The following is a 13,293-nucleotide window of genomic DNA, read 5'->3' as shown; positions in this document are numbered from 1 at the left end:
AACAACAGGATATCCAAGAGGAGTCCCAATGAGTGCCCATTATCGATAGTATAGCAGAAACCAGAGGGCTCAAACCAGATCAATAACTCTTTGCAACGAACACTTGTAAGTAAAAATATATGGACCAAGGGGCTTATGAGTGACTCACTTTTTCACACTGCAGCTTTCATGATAGGATTTTTTCCCTTTTTGTTCTTTTAAATTTTATTTTACTTTATTTTGAGGGGGAGGTTGCAGGGGCGGACAGTGGATATGAAGAGACAGCGAAATGAATGGGATCGGGATGCACACTGTGGAAGACACAAAGGATAAAAGCTTTGATAAAATAGGGATGAAAACAAAACCCGTGGGGTCTGATCTCAAGCCCAAGGAGTAGCAGAATAATAGGTCCAGCTGCGGCAGACACAAGGACGGTGAGTCATAAGCCAGGACCAATCAGAGGCCTCGGATGCTCCTTTCATCTCGTATCTAAGTTTTTCTGGATCATGTCTAATGTGTCTGGCATAACTCCTGAGCTGTTGGCATTAAAACAACGTTTTCCACCTAAAGTGGCACAGGGGCCTCTTCCTTTTAGGAATGACAGATCCCTCCCTGACATTTTTGTAAAGCCATCTCTGCCAGGGGAGCCACTTTTTTTCCTGCGCTGTCCTATGGAATCCATGAGGCTCTGTATATCTTGGTCTACATCATTACTTAGGGTTTTTTTTTAATTTTGGACTTGAATAATTAATGCTGGTGTTCTCCAGTCAGCCATATTGGTGGTCCCTGCTGTCATGAGGAAGGGCATAGCTGAAATTGCTATTGGTTTTCTTCTAACTGTGCACCTCATAGTAGGAGGCTTTTATGCAGGCAGTATTTTTTAGCCTCCTCTCCAGTATGTATGTCTACTTGGGGAAGGATGTAGGTTAGAATACAGAGATCCCCTTCCTGTGGTCCAGTGCTAGATATTCAGCTGTTACAATCTATCAAGTCAAATGTACAGTCCCACTATGTCCCTAATGGAGTCAGAACATACATTCTAGCATATTCTGATTTATTGGTATACATGTGGGCACTGAAGGATTGGCCATAAATGGAAGGTTGAGTAATTATTGGTGGAAGAGATTAAACAAGTACTTGTTCCTTGGAGGTCTCCTAGGGTTAATTCACTTCTCTGTGATTTACAGTTTAAATTTTTTTAGTGGGGTAGTAGCTGGAGCAATAGAAAAGTTGACCCCCATCATCACATAAAAAGGAAGTCTAGGATTTATGCAAAAGCAACAAGTAATTCATTCCCCAGGCTGGGTAAGGTATCTGGGTAGTAACTTTAAGCTCGGGGACATTGCCAGGAAAGATTATTTCATGACCTTGTACTAGGGCTAGGGTTGAGTCTGTTACTATAGAAACCAAGAGTTGGCTTAATTGTCATGGTGGAGTTGTCTTATGGGGGGGGGGACAGGAGGGAAGACATTCTAGTCTTTGGTTGAAGCAGCCAGCTTTTCCTGGGCTAGTAAGGCTAACTTGGCAGAATGCCATCTTTTGGAGAGAGAATTTCACAGCCAACTTACAAGCTATAACCTTTAATGTTAAACCAGAAGCCCCAGCTCTGGCCCTTATGTCAGCAGTGGGTGCTCAATCCATTCCAGGTCATGATTCTTAGAGAGGCTATATTTACTTATGTGCATCCTGGGGGGGGGGTCACCCAAAAAAAGATATGTGGTTTTAGGTCCCAATAGATAACAAACTCAGTTTCACAGTTTGGGTCAGAACAGTTGTTTTGTTTTGTTTATCCTGATGGCAATGTACTGGCATATATAGGAAAAGGTTTTATTTAGTGTATTTTCATCATATCCTGGGAATTATACCGCCTTTAGTAAGCCACATTTTGGAAGTGGCTGATTACAATCTCTCTTGTCAGCTGTGATTAAATAACCTTCGAAAAGGTTACAAAAATCAAATTTAAACACAGGCTGGGAGGCAACATTCTGGAGAACATCTGTTAATTTTCTGCTAGTTGACTATGGATATAAAAGAGGCAAGGTTCCCTGGACAATTCCCAATCCCGAACCTTAACATTTCCAGCTGGTCAAGCATAAGAGTTACCCGTCAAGGTTCCCAACTCTTATCAGTCTGATTCTGAGGTACAGATGAGGTAGCTGTATCTTTAGAGGGCGCTGGGAATATCAGATTGCCCTCCATTTTTTATCCCCCCAACACACCATCATGTCTGCCTTTAGATGGGAATGGTGGATCCAAGCCTCAGTTCCTGCTACGTTGACAACTGTGGGTGTTTTTAGGATCACCGGGTTATGGCCCCTTCCAGGAAGGTTCCAGGGTTCTGTTGGGCAGGTGGGAGACCCACTCCAAGTCCCCAGGTTGGGACTTGTGTTGTTTTAGTTAAAACCAGTGGTGGGAATGACAGAGGGCTCTGTTGCAGACAGATGGTCTGTTGCAATGCCTGTGAAGACTTGGGGAGGGAATAATTAACATTTCAATAGTCGGTGATCTTCGCACTGTAGGAATAAGTGGAGGCAGGTGGCCAAACATTTCAATTGGTGTTGTTTTATCCCGGTAGGGGGAGCCCCTGATCCTGAAAAGAGCAGTCGGGAGCATCTTTACTTCATGCCAGTCTCTGTTCAGAATTTAATGAATGTTTCTTTAGCTCTTTCTTCCTGTCCTCAGCTCTGGGGCCTCTGGGTACAATGTAATTTCCAATGTATTCCTAGAGTTTTAGCCACTTGTTAAGACACTTTGGCTGTGAAGACTGGGCCATTGTCAGACCCCAAAGAAGACAGAAAGCCTGATTAGGGAATGATCCCTATTAGTAACTTCTTAGTAAATAATTAGCTGATTCTGACCTGGTGGGAAAGGCTTCTACCTATCCTGAAAAGGTATCTATAGATACTATCAAATACCAATAGCCAAGTCTTGTCAGAGTAACTTCAGTGCAGTCCAATGCCCAGTCTTCCTTGAACACCCTGCTGGTGCTGGGTTTCCTCCTCTTGGATTCACCTGGGTACAGACAGCACAGTGGCCAGTAACCTGTTCATCCCTCTCATCTGGCTAGTGTAGAAAGCACCTGTCTCTGACTAATTCTTTCAATTTGGTTGACCCCAGGTGTGCACTCTGATGAAGCTGTGAGAAAAGGGATGGCCCAGGGCCTCTGGGATGATGGGGCAACCATCTGGAAGGACCCCCCCCTAGTCCTCTGTGTTAGTGGACCCCAATGCTGGCCCAATTTTCTTTCTCATTGGTGTATGTAGGATGCTCTGGTAGGTCTGGCGCAGGAAGTGGGTGGGAATCTAGGGAGGACCTAATGTTTACAGTGACCTTCTGGCCTGTAGCGGCTCTCTTTGCATCAGCAAATGTGTTGCCTTGTGCTTCAAATGGGTCCTTTTTTGTGTGTCCTGGTTAATGAATAATAGTTTCCCTGGCAGCCAAATCTCCATTAAAAGAGAAGAGACCTTTGCTTTTGATCTCCTTTCCTGTGGAGGTCAACAGGCCCTACTCCTGGTACAAAGCGCCATGCAATGTGCAGTGGCAAAGCCATACTGGTTATCACTATAGATGTTGACCGCTTGGCTGTTTCCCTACCTTAGTGCCCGGGTCAAGGCTATTTCGAGCTGATGTCTCTTGGGGAAGAGATGGGGCCCAGATTACCTCCATGAGAGTCATTACTCTGTTCCTGCATACCTAACCCCATCTTGGACATAATTGCTTCCACCAGTGAATAGGATCATATCTGCCTTCCCCAGAAGCTGGTCTCAAAGGTCTGGTCGTCCATATTGCAGGTGGTCAATGACCTGGGCACAGCTGTGGGCTGGCTGTTCTTCAGGGTTAGGAAGGAAGGAGTCTGGGTTCAACACTGCAGATGGTGAGAAAAACTGATCCTGGGTGCATCTAAAAGGAGAGCTTGCAAAGAGTGAGGCACGTGTTCCACAACCAGTGCTCAGAAGCTCTCCGCAGGAGCACTGTAATGGAGTGAGGAGTGGTGACAACCAGCTCCTCCCCCAGGGTCAGTTTATCAGTTTCCTTTAGCAACAGTGCTGTGGTGGCAATGGTCCGGAGGCAAGCGGTCATCCTGCTGCAGCAGGGTCTAGGCATTTGGGTAAATAGGCCACAGGCCTTTTCCAGGGTCCCAAAGTGTGAGTCAGTATGCCTTTAGCTACATACAAATGGAAAGGCTTAGTAGTGCCAGGTAGCCTGAGTGTTGGGGCTGATATCAAAGCCTCCTGGAGTTTTTGGACTACCTCTTTTTCTGTTTCCTCATCTCAGGAGACCATTTACTTCTAGACTCTGGTATAATAGTTTTGCCATTTTTTTTGCAAAGTTTGGTATCCATAGTTTGTAGTATACAACTATACCCAAGAATTCTCTCACTTGCCTTTTATCTTGTGGCTCAGGAATTTTCAAGATAGCTTGTATCCTGCTTGAGGACAGAGTCCTACTGCCACCCGCTAAGCAATACCCCAGATAAGTTATTACCTTATTGGAGCATAATTGGGCCTTGTTGGCCGACATGTGGTAGCCCAGTTGCCAGAGCATTTTAAGCAGCAATTCGGTAGCTTGTTGGCATTCTTTCAGGGTGCATGCAGTGAGGAGAAGATCAATCACATACTGCAGGTGGCATTTGGGTGTCCTTGGTGGTACTCAAGCAGGTTTGCACTAAGGGCTTCATGAAACAGAGTACAGAAGTTCTTAAACCCTGTGGTAGTCAGGTCCAGGGCAATTGGTCACTGAATCCTGTCCATTCAAAATCAATAGAGGTTGGTTCACAGGGCCCTGGAGTAGAGAGAAAAAGGCATCTTTCAGGCCCAGGACAGTATATACAGTTTTTACTGGTTCTAATAAGCTGAGCAAAGTGTTAAGGGTTGGTGTCACTATGGTGGATAATTTCCATTCTCCTATTTATGTCTCTTAAGTCCTGAACGGGCTCAATGACAGGGAGCAGTGGAGTGTTCCAAGGTGAGTGGCAGGGACCCAAAATTCCTGCATCCCTAAGGCAGCTATGTGCTTTCTACTATCCGCCTTAGCTGCTCTTGAGATAGGGCACTGCTTTACCCCTATAGGAAAGACTGAGCTCGAGAGCTGATGGCAATTGGCTGCCAGTGTGAGGTCAGTCCAGAGGAAGTGGTCTTTGCCCATACTCCAGGGAACTTTAGCACTAATTCTGTTAGGACGGATTCATCCATTCCCAGTTTCTTAGGATTCTTTTTTGTCATTTGATATTTTTCTGATGAGAGGCAAGTGACCAGGATGGCTGAGTATGGACTCCCTAGGTCCAGATTGGCTCTATTCTCACTGAATTCGATGGTGGCACCAAGTTTTCTCTGCAAATCTCAACCAACCAGGAGTTATGGACAATCTGGCATAACAAGAAATGGGACACAATACCTTGTCCAAGGTTCACTTCTTAGTCCCTGTGTCCCCTTGGATGGTGGTCTTTTTCTTAGTGAGAGGACCTGGGTTAGCACCGAATGGGCTGCACCTGTATCCACCAGGAACCTCCTACTTTTCCTGTGACCATGGACTTGTAGTGGCTCATTAGTATGGAACCCTGGCCACATCAGTTTGATCCTGTTGGAAGGAGGACTTGTCTTTCTTTCTCCTGCCTGTGATTTGGCTGTCTTCCTTTTCAATGTCCTTTTTATTTACAGTATGCACATTGGTCATTCTCTGACCTGACTCCAGGCTGGTTTGGTTGCTTTGGGTACTTTTGATAGTTATTGGGATTTTCTCTAATGCAGCCACCATTATTCTCGATAGCCTCTTGTCTTTTCACCTGTATCTTTATTGTTAAAAGCCATTTGAGCTCTTTCTACTGACTGTGACCTATTCACTCCCTTGACCTCTTCTGGTTTCTGTAACTTCCTGTGAATATCTGGGGCTGACTAGATGACAAAAGCAACATAAACAACCCCCCAGTAATATTCTTGAGATAATCTGGGAATCCAGCAGGAGATTCCTGATTTCCCTAAGTCACCTCAGATACCTGGAGAATTAGTTGGTTTTTGGCTGCTTCTCTCATTCTGTTCAGGAGGCCCCAGCGATATATGTCTAGGTGCCCCCTTACCTTGATCACCCTTACCTTGATCACCCTTACCTCGATCAGTGTTGGGATCCCAGTTTGGTAGAGTTGAGGGCAATATTCCCTCAGTTCTTCTTTCAGCATCTATTCCAGTTGCCCCAAGGCCCTTTGCAGCCTCCCTGGCTTCAGGAAGGTTATGATTTGATCCCTCTCCTCTGCAGTAAAAATTGTACCTAGAAAATTCTTAAAACCAGCCCAGGTGAGTTGATGGGTAAAGAAAATAGGTTCCAATGTGCTGATGAGGTCCTGAGGCTTCTTAGAGAAGGGAGGATTCTGGGTCTTTCAATTATATAAATCACATGTTGAAAATGGAAGTCTGGACCTCCTCTCTTCACATCAGTCCCTCCCTCTGGTAGGAGAGGCTGTAGTGTTAATCTAATTAATCTTAATCAATAAAAAAGTCAGGAGTGAAATATTGGGGTTAAAAACCTGGAAGATCAGAGAACTGGGAGCAGTTGCCAATTGCTTTCTACCTGTCTTCCTCTTTCAAAACGGGGCCAAGATCCTGTCTCCACCCTACCTTATCACTTCCTGTTCCTCTCTGTACAGTCCTCCAGATCTCTATGGTTAACTAGTGGCTGGCTAGCTCTACCCTCTGAGTCCAAGCAAGCTTTATTTATTAGAATACAAACAAAATGTTGCATAACAAGTGGGGGCCCAGCAGTGGGTGCCTCTCTAAGAGGGAGAACAGCTGAAGCCTGGCTTGTCTTGGGTGGAGCATAATCCAGCAAGCTCCTGGTGTTTGGAGGTGATGGCAGGTGAGGGTTCTTGGGACTGCAGGCACATGGTGCCCTTCAGACAGTCAGGACTGGCTGGATGTGTAGATTGTCAGGGGGTGGGGATCTTTTGCCTTGTCTTCTTCAGGGGCCAGAACAGAGTCCAGGCATTTCCCTTAGGTTTTTTACTCAGCCTCTGACACATTAACTTGGCAACTAAGCAAAGGAGCCTTGTCACAACATGTCAGCCAAGGAGAGGGCTCAAGGATTTGGCAGAACCAGTTTAATGTAAGGAAACTGATCAGGGTGGCCAGGGTTCCCTGTGACCACTTGACAGATTCTCTTGGCAGTTTGAAGGTCAAACAACTGTGTTTCTGGCCAGTCCACATCAAAAGTAGGCCATTCTAGTTCACAGAGAGTGTAGAGCTTTCTGGGTGGCAACTCTGTAGCTCACCTAACAGAATTCCTGAAAGTGTTACAGTATGGAGCTCAAGGACAACTTGGTTGTGCTCCATTCAATTGGCATTTCTGAAGCAAAACTTGAAAACATAAATCCAGCAGACAAAAGAAAACAATGAAAGTAAGTCCACAGAGTCAGAGAAGACCAGACAAAGATGAACATGTGACGGCCACCTTCATTCTTGTACCAGAACCAGGGGAATAGGAGGACATCTCTTGCTGTTCCTGGAGACCAGGCATACAATTGTGTCTGATCTCCCAATCTCTCCCCAGATGTCCCCAGAACAGAACAGTACAACTCATCAATCAGTTCAGCTTCAGATGTGTGTTGGCCAATAATTTTTTTCAACTTACAAATTTGCAATGGTCACAGTCTAGGGCTCCCCTGGGCCTCCAAGTCCACAATATGCTCATTATCATCTGGGGCTTCCAGGTTGTGGCACTTTTCCCTGTCTACGGCCTGTGCCTCTTTAATTTTTGGCAGCCATAGTCTCAGACTCTTCTGAGCCTCCAAGCCCACTTCAGAATTGCCCCCACTTACGGCCTATCCTGAGATCCTAAGCCCTGAATCTTGGGTCTGCCAGGAGTCTCACAGAGGCCTCCAAATGTCATGGATTTTAAGACTCTTTGGAAAAGACCACAAACTCAATTAAGATTATAATTAGTGAAATTTATCAAAACTGCTAGCAGGACAGCAATGTCTGAGCCAAACTAGAGACTATTGCATGAAGTAGGTGAGAGATGGGAGGACTCACTCTTAAAGGTAAAATCTGCTGGAAGACCTGGAGTATCTGCATAAGCAGGCCAAGAATTGTTTTGCTTTGCCAAGATTAAATATTCAAGGTGACCTTAAAAAAAGGTCAATGAATGTCTACACAAGCAGATTTACTATAGCAAAATAAATACATAAATGAATAGATAAATAGAAGCAGTTTGTTATGTCCTAACAAGCATATGGCCATGTGTGCATTTCCAGGTGGGGATCACTGAGTCAAGAGTCACTGGGAACTTTTCTTCCAGCGACTGAGTCAGAGACAAATGGCTAGTGGGTACCAAGATAGATGCTGAGCAGAAAATGGAGTTTCTTTAACCATCACATTGAAGATCCATTTAGTAAAAGAGAAAACACCAGGATGGAGAGATGGCTCAGAGGTTAAGAGCACCGACTGCTCTTCCAGAGGTCCTGAGTTCAATTCCCAGCAACCACATGGTGGCTCACAACCATCCGTTATGAGATCTGGTGCCTTCTTCTGGTGTGCAGATATGCATGGAAGCAGAATGTTGCATACATGATAAATAAAAACATCTAAAAAAAAAGAGAGAGAAAGAGAACAAACACCCTGTGCGAAGTCACAACCCTGGATATATCAGACGCAAAATTGAAGTTAGGGTCCCGGATTCTAGTTCAGTAGTATCTTGTGAGGAAAATGACTGTGAACCTGAGAAAGCAGCTTTAGCTTGAAAGATGCTCCTGAAGGGACGCAGAGTCTCCATGATTTCTACACTCTGATATTCTCCGAGGGTGGGAACAAAATAAAGGACCCAGCACTGTCTCTCAGCCCTTTGTAACCTGGTCAGCAGCATGTGTGCGGGAAGAATTCTAATTTTCAGGAATAATTTAGACTTTGTGGCCAGAGCTGGCTCATAACTCACAATTCATCATAGAATTGCCATGAACCAGCACCCAGTCCTGCTTCAGCCACTTGAGAGCTGGAATTTCATCCATGAGCCCAGACACTCAGCTAAGAATTGTTGCTACAATACATTCATAGGATGCTCATTTTTTGTAATTGCCAAGCATCGACAGTGTTCAAGGAATCAGGGAAAATCAAACACCAAAGGTGTCTTTCCTGATAAACTGGTCCTCCTGGTCACACCCCATGCCAGCCTTAATTTACTTCCTGGTCTATTAGCCTACATGCTCACCAAATCCCTGTTTGCATTGCATTACAAAATTCTCAGTCTGAATCTCTTTAAGTTATTTTTAATAAAGTTTCTCTTCAACATTCAGTCCCAATTACCATGGTAACACATCAATGCTCCATGTTCTCCATTTCTTGTATTCTAATTTTTTTTCTTCCCTCATATTTCTGTTTTTTCTGTGGTCCCCAGGTCCAGGTGGCCCATGCCTTCTGTAAAAACTTGCTTCTCACAGAGCATCAGCCTCCTCACTGCCCTGAGCTCCTCCTCTCTTAAATGTTCTTTATTTAGACAGAAGACTCCAAACACTGGGAATGTTGTTTTATTTCCTGACACTCCTTGATTCTACTGCCTCTGGCTCTGATGACCTGAGGTTACAGGGGTGTGCCACTGGGCTCTGACTAATGAATGTCTTTAAAGGCTTGTTTGGAATGTCTCCAGGGCTGTGTAGCTACCTGTGAACTGTTCACTAAAAATGGGTGACCTCCTCTACCAGGAAGGTGACTGTCTTTGACCCGGTGTGCAGTGTCAGAGGGAGCACAGTTGCTCCTGCGCCCTTGACTGTAACAAACAGTCCTACTCTGTCAGGATAAAGAGACTCTACTTCACAGTGTCAGGGAAGACACACATGCAGCCATGGAGCAGGAAGGGACATCTGCCTAGCTGGAAGAGGTCAGCCAGTCTCAGCTGCTGAGTGAACTGTGGCAGATGGGGCAACTGATTCGAATTATATTTCAACACTGCTGTTAAACAGCTCTGTGACGCACTGTTGTGGACAGCTGTATGGACGAAAGCATCTTGGCCCTCAGTTCTCCTGTCTACATACCCAGATCCCATATCTCTCCCAGGAACTCTCTGGTTTCCTTCTCCATACCGTATACCTAAGGACTCAATACCTCAGAGAGAGACCCGAGCCCTGGCAATCTGTTATCTCACTGAGGAAGGTGAAGACACATTTAGTGAGTGGGTGAGGAAATGCTCTAACCAAAGTCACAACCCCAGGAAATGTAAGAGTCAAGACCACAGTTAGGGCACCAGCCAGTTGTTCACCACTTTCTCCTTTATCCCACATTGTTTTGATGCTTCCCCATTGAGGGAGCTGTCCAATTAAACAAACAAACTGGGGAACAGGATGAGGAAAAGGGTTGTTTGTTTTTACAATCAAAAATCACAGTGTTCAGGTATGCTCAACACTGAGGCAAATTTGGTTAGTCAACTCCAAGGGAACCCCCCCCCCCACAAGAGTTTATCAAGTGCTGATTGGCTGGTAGGGAGACTGACATCATGAAGCAGGTAAAAGCCAATAGGAATCTCAGAAGCCATGTATAAAAGGGACAGAGTAGGCCAGGCATTGGTAGCACATGCCTTTAATCCCAGCACTCTGGAAGCAGAGGCAGGCGGATCTCTGTGAGTTCAATACTAGCCTGGTCTATAAGAGCTAGTTCCAGGACAGTCTCCAAAGCCACAGAGAGACCCTGTCTCAAAAAACAAACAAACAAAAGGGACAGAGTAGACACCCTTCAGGAAGGCTAGAGCAGCCCTACATGTGGCAGCCATCTGGGCAGCTGGAAAGCATAGAACCCAGATACGACAGTTCCCGTTTCCAAGACTCTTAGTTCATCTCTGACACATGGTTTTCACATTCCAACTGATAACATTAGAGTATTTATAAGGACAGATGATACCCTTGGTGGGTGTCTTAGTTACTGTTTTACTGTGGTGCAGAGCCACTATGACCAAGGCAACTCTTCTGACAGGAAGCATTTAACTGGGGGCTTGTTTACAGTTTAGAGAGCCAGTCCATGATCATCATGTTACAGTCCTGATCATCATGTTACACTCCTGATCATCTCGTCAGGAAGCAGAGCCATAGCATGGAGAGAGAGAGGGAGAGAAAGAGAGGGAGGGAGGAAGGGAGAGAGAGAGAGAGAGAGAGAGAGAGAGAGAGAGAGAGAGAGAGATTATCATTCTGGAGGGGAGCATGGTGGCACACAGACTGGCATGGTGATGGAGAAGTAGTTGAGAATTCTACATCTTGATCTCCAGGCAGAAAAATGAGAGTCATTGAGTCTGGCTGGGGGAGTCTCAAAGCACAAAGCCTACCAACTGATGTCACACACCATGATCCCTGCAATATGGCCTTAGCTACTGAAAGACCACACCTCTAAGCCTTCTCACGCAGTCTGCTTCCATGATGACTAAGCAGTAAACTCTATAAGCATGTAAGGGCCATTGATACAAAACCACCATATTCCACTCCCTGCCACACTTAGGCTTGTAGCAGAAATGCATTCAGTCCAATGCCAAGAGTCCTCATTTTCTATCACAGTGACAGCAGTGTTTACACTCACATCACTCCAGACACACACACACACACACACACACACACACACACACACACACACACACACACACACACACACACCACACACACGGAACTGGGGGGAGAGATCGACAGACACAGACAGAAAAGCACACAGAGAGCAAGAGAAACACTTTCAGGAAGAGAAAACAGTCCATCATATTACAAAAATAAATCCAGCCAGGCGTTGGTGGCACACGCCTTTAATCCCAGCATTTGGGAGGAAGAGACAGGTGATCTCTGTGAGTTCAAGGACAACCTGGTCTACAGAGTGAGTGACAGGATAACCCCCAAAGCAATACAGAGAGCCCTGTCTCAAAAAACAAACAAAAAAACAAAAAAATCCATGCCCCTCCCCCAATTTAGTAGAGAATGGATTGTCAGGATCAAGAAAGAAGATCCTAGCCATAAGCCAGTTTAATGGAATTTAGAGCCTTCCTGGGTATGTGGTCTGTCGGTGGGCATGGCCACAAATAAACTGACCCTTCCCTATGCCTGCACACATACTCAAAGTAAGACAAACAGAAAGAGAAGAAGAAAGAGGAGAGTCAGAGAGAGAGAGGTAGAGAGAGAGAGAGAGAGAGAGAGAGAGAGAGAGAGAGAGAGAGAGAGAACCACTTCAGGAAATAGAAAGCATAATCCTGATTGAATTTTGAGGCTTCTAGAGGGTGTGGCCTGTAGATGGGCATGGCCAAAGCTCCTGGGGTGGGGGTCCTAGGGTCAGACCTTAAAGCCAGCCAACTGTGCAATCAGGTTCCTTTCCCATTGGCCTCCCAGGAAGACTGAGGCAGACAGACGTGAGGCTCTGGTGACCTCTTTCTCCAATGTAACACATATCCCGGTTTTCATTCTGAGGTTACAACATCTTTAAAATACACAGGCTGATTTAATTCAGCAGTTTTGCTACTATCCAATGTCTCTCTGCAATTGTTGTTCCTTTTCCATTAGCACTTAAAAATTTAAAATTAATAAAGCACTGTGTAATCTATCTCTGGGGGTCTTTATTAATCCTTTCTGTTTATTAAGCATCTCTTTTAAAGTGCGATTAGCTCTTTCTATATAACTGCTTGTCCTGTATGATGTGTGGTGTATCTGTAATATGCTTCATGTTGTAATATGAAAAAAAACTTTCATTATACTAGAGACACATGCTGCAGCATTGCCAGCCTTAATTTGTACAGGTGTCCCCATAATTAACCTCTTATAAATGTGTAGTTACAGAATCAGCCTTTTCAGAACTTAAAGTAGTTGCCCATTGAAATTCTGAACATGTGTCTATGGTAGGGTGTGCATACTTTAATTTTCCAAATTCTGCAAAATGAAGCATCTGTTTACCAGATTTCATTTTTTGGGGGGTTAGGTACCTTTTGGATTATTTCCTGCAAGTAATACAGTTTGGTTATACAAAGAACAATTAGGACATTGCCTTACACTTTCTTGGCTTTTTGCCAAGTGATAGAAAAATCTTCAAACCTTTTCTGTTAATATGGTGTTTCTTATGAAACTCTGAGGCTTCTAGCACATTTTCCTATAAATAGATGATCAATTTCATCATTACCTTGTGCTAGAGAGCCTGGTTGACCTGTATGGAATCTGATAAGTGTTATATACCATGCATTTATGATTACTTATTGTAGTTGAATAAATACTGTAGTTAATTCTGAATTGTCTGGAATAAGTTCAGTGGTTTTAATATCTAAAACAACTCTATCTGCATATTGAGAGGCAGTAACTATATTAAGAGTTTCAGGAAAATATAGTACCATAAG

Source organism: Cricetulus griseus, chromosome 8 (genome assembly GCF_003668045.3).
Source record: "Cricetulus griseus strain 17A/GY chromosome 8, alternate assembly CriGri-PICRH-1.0, whole genome shotgun sequence".
In the NCBI taxonomy this organism is placed as follows: domain Eukaryota; kingdom Metazoa; phylum Chordata; class Mammalia; order Rodentia; family Cricetidae; genus Cricetulus; species Cricetulus griseus.
The sequence above is the reverse complement of the archived record's forward strand: the minus strand, read 5'-3'. Positions refer to the sequence as shown.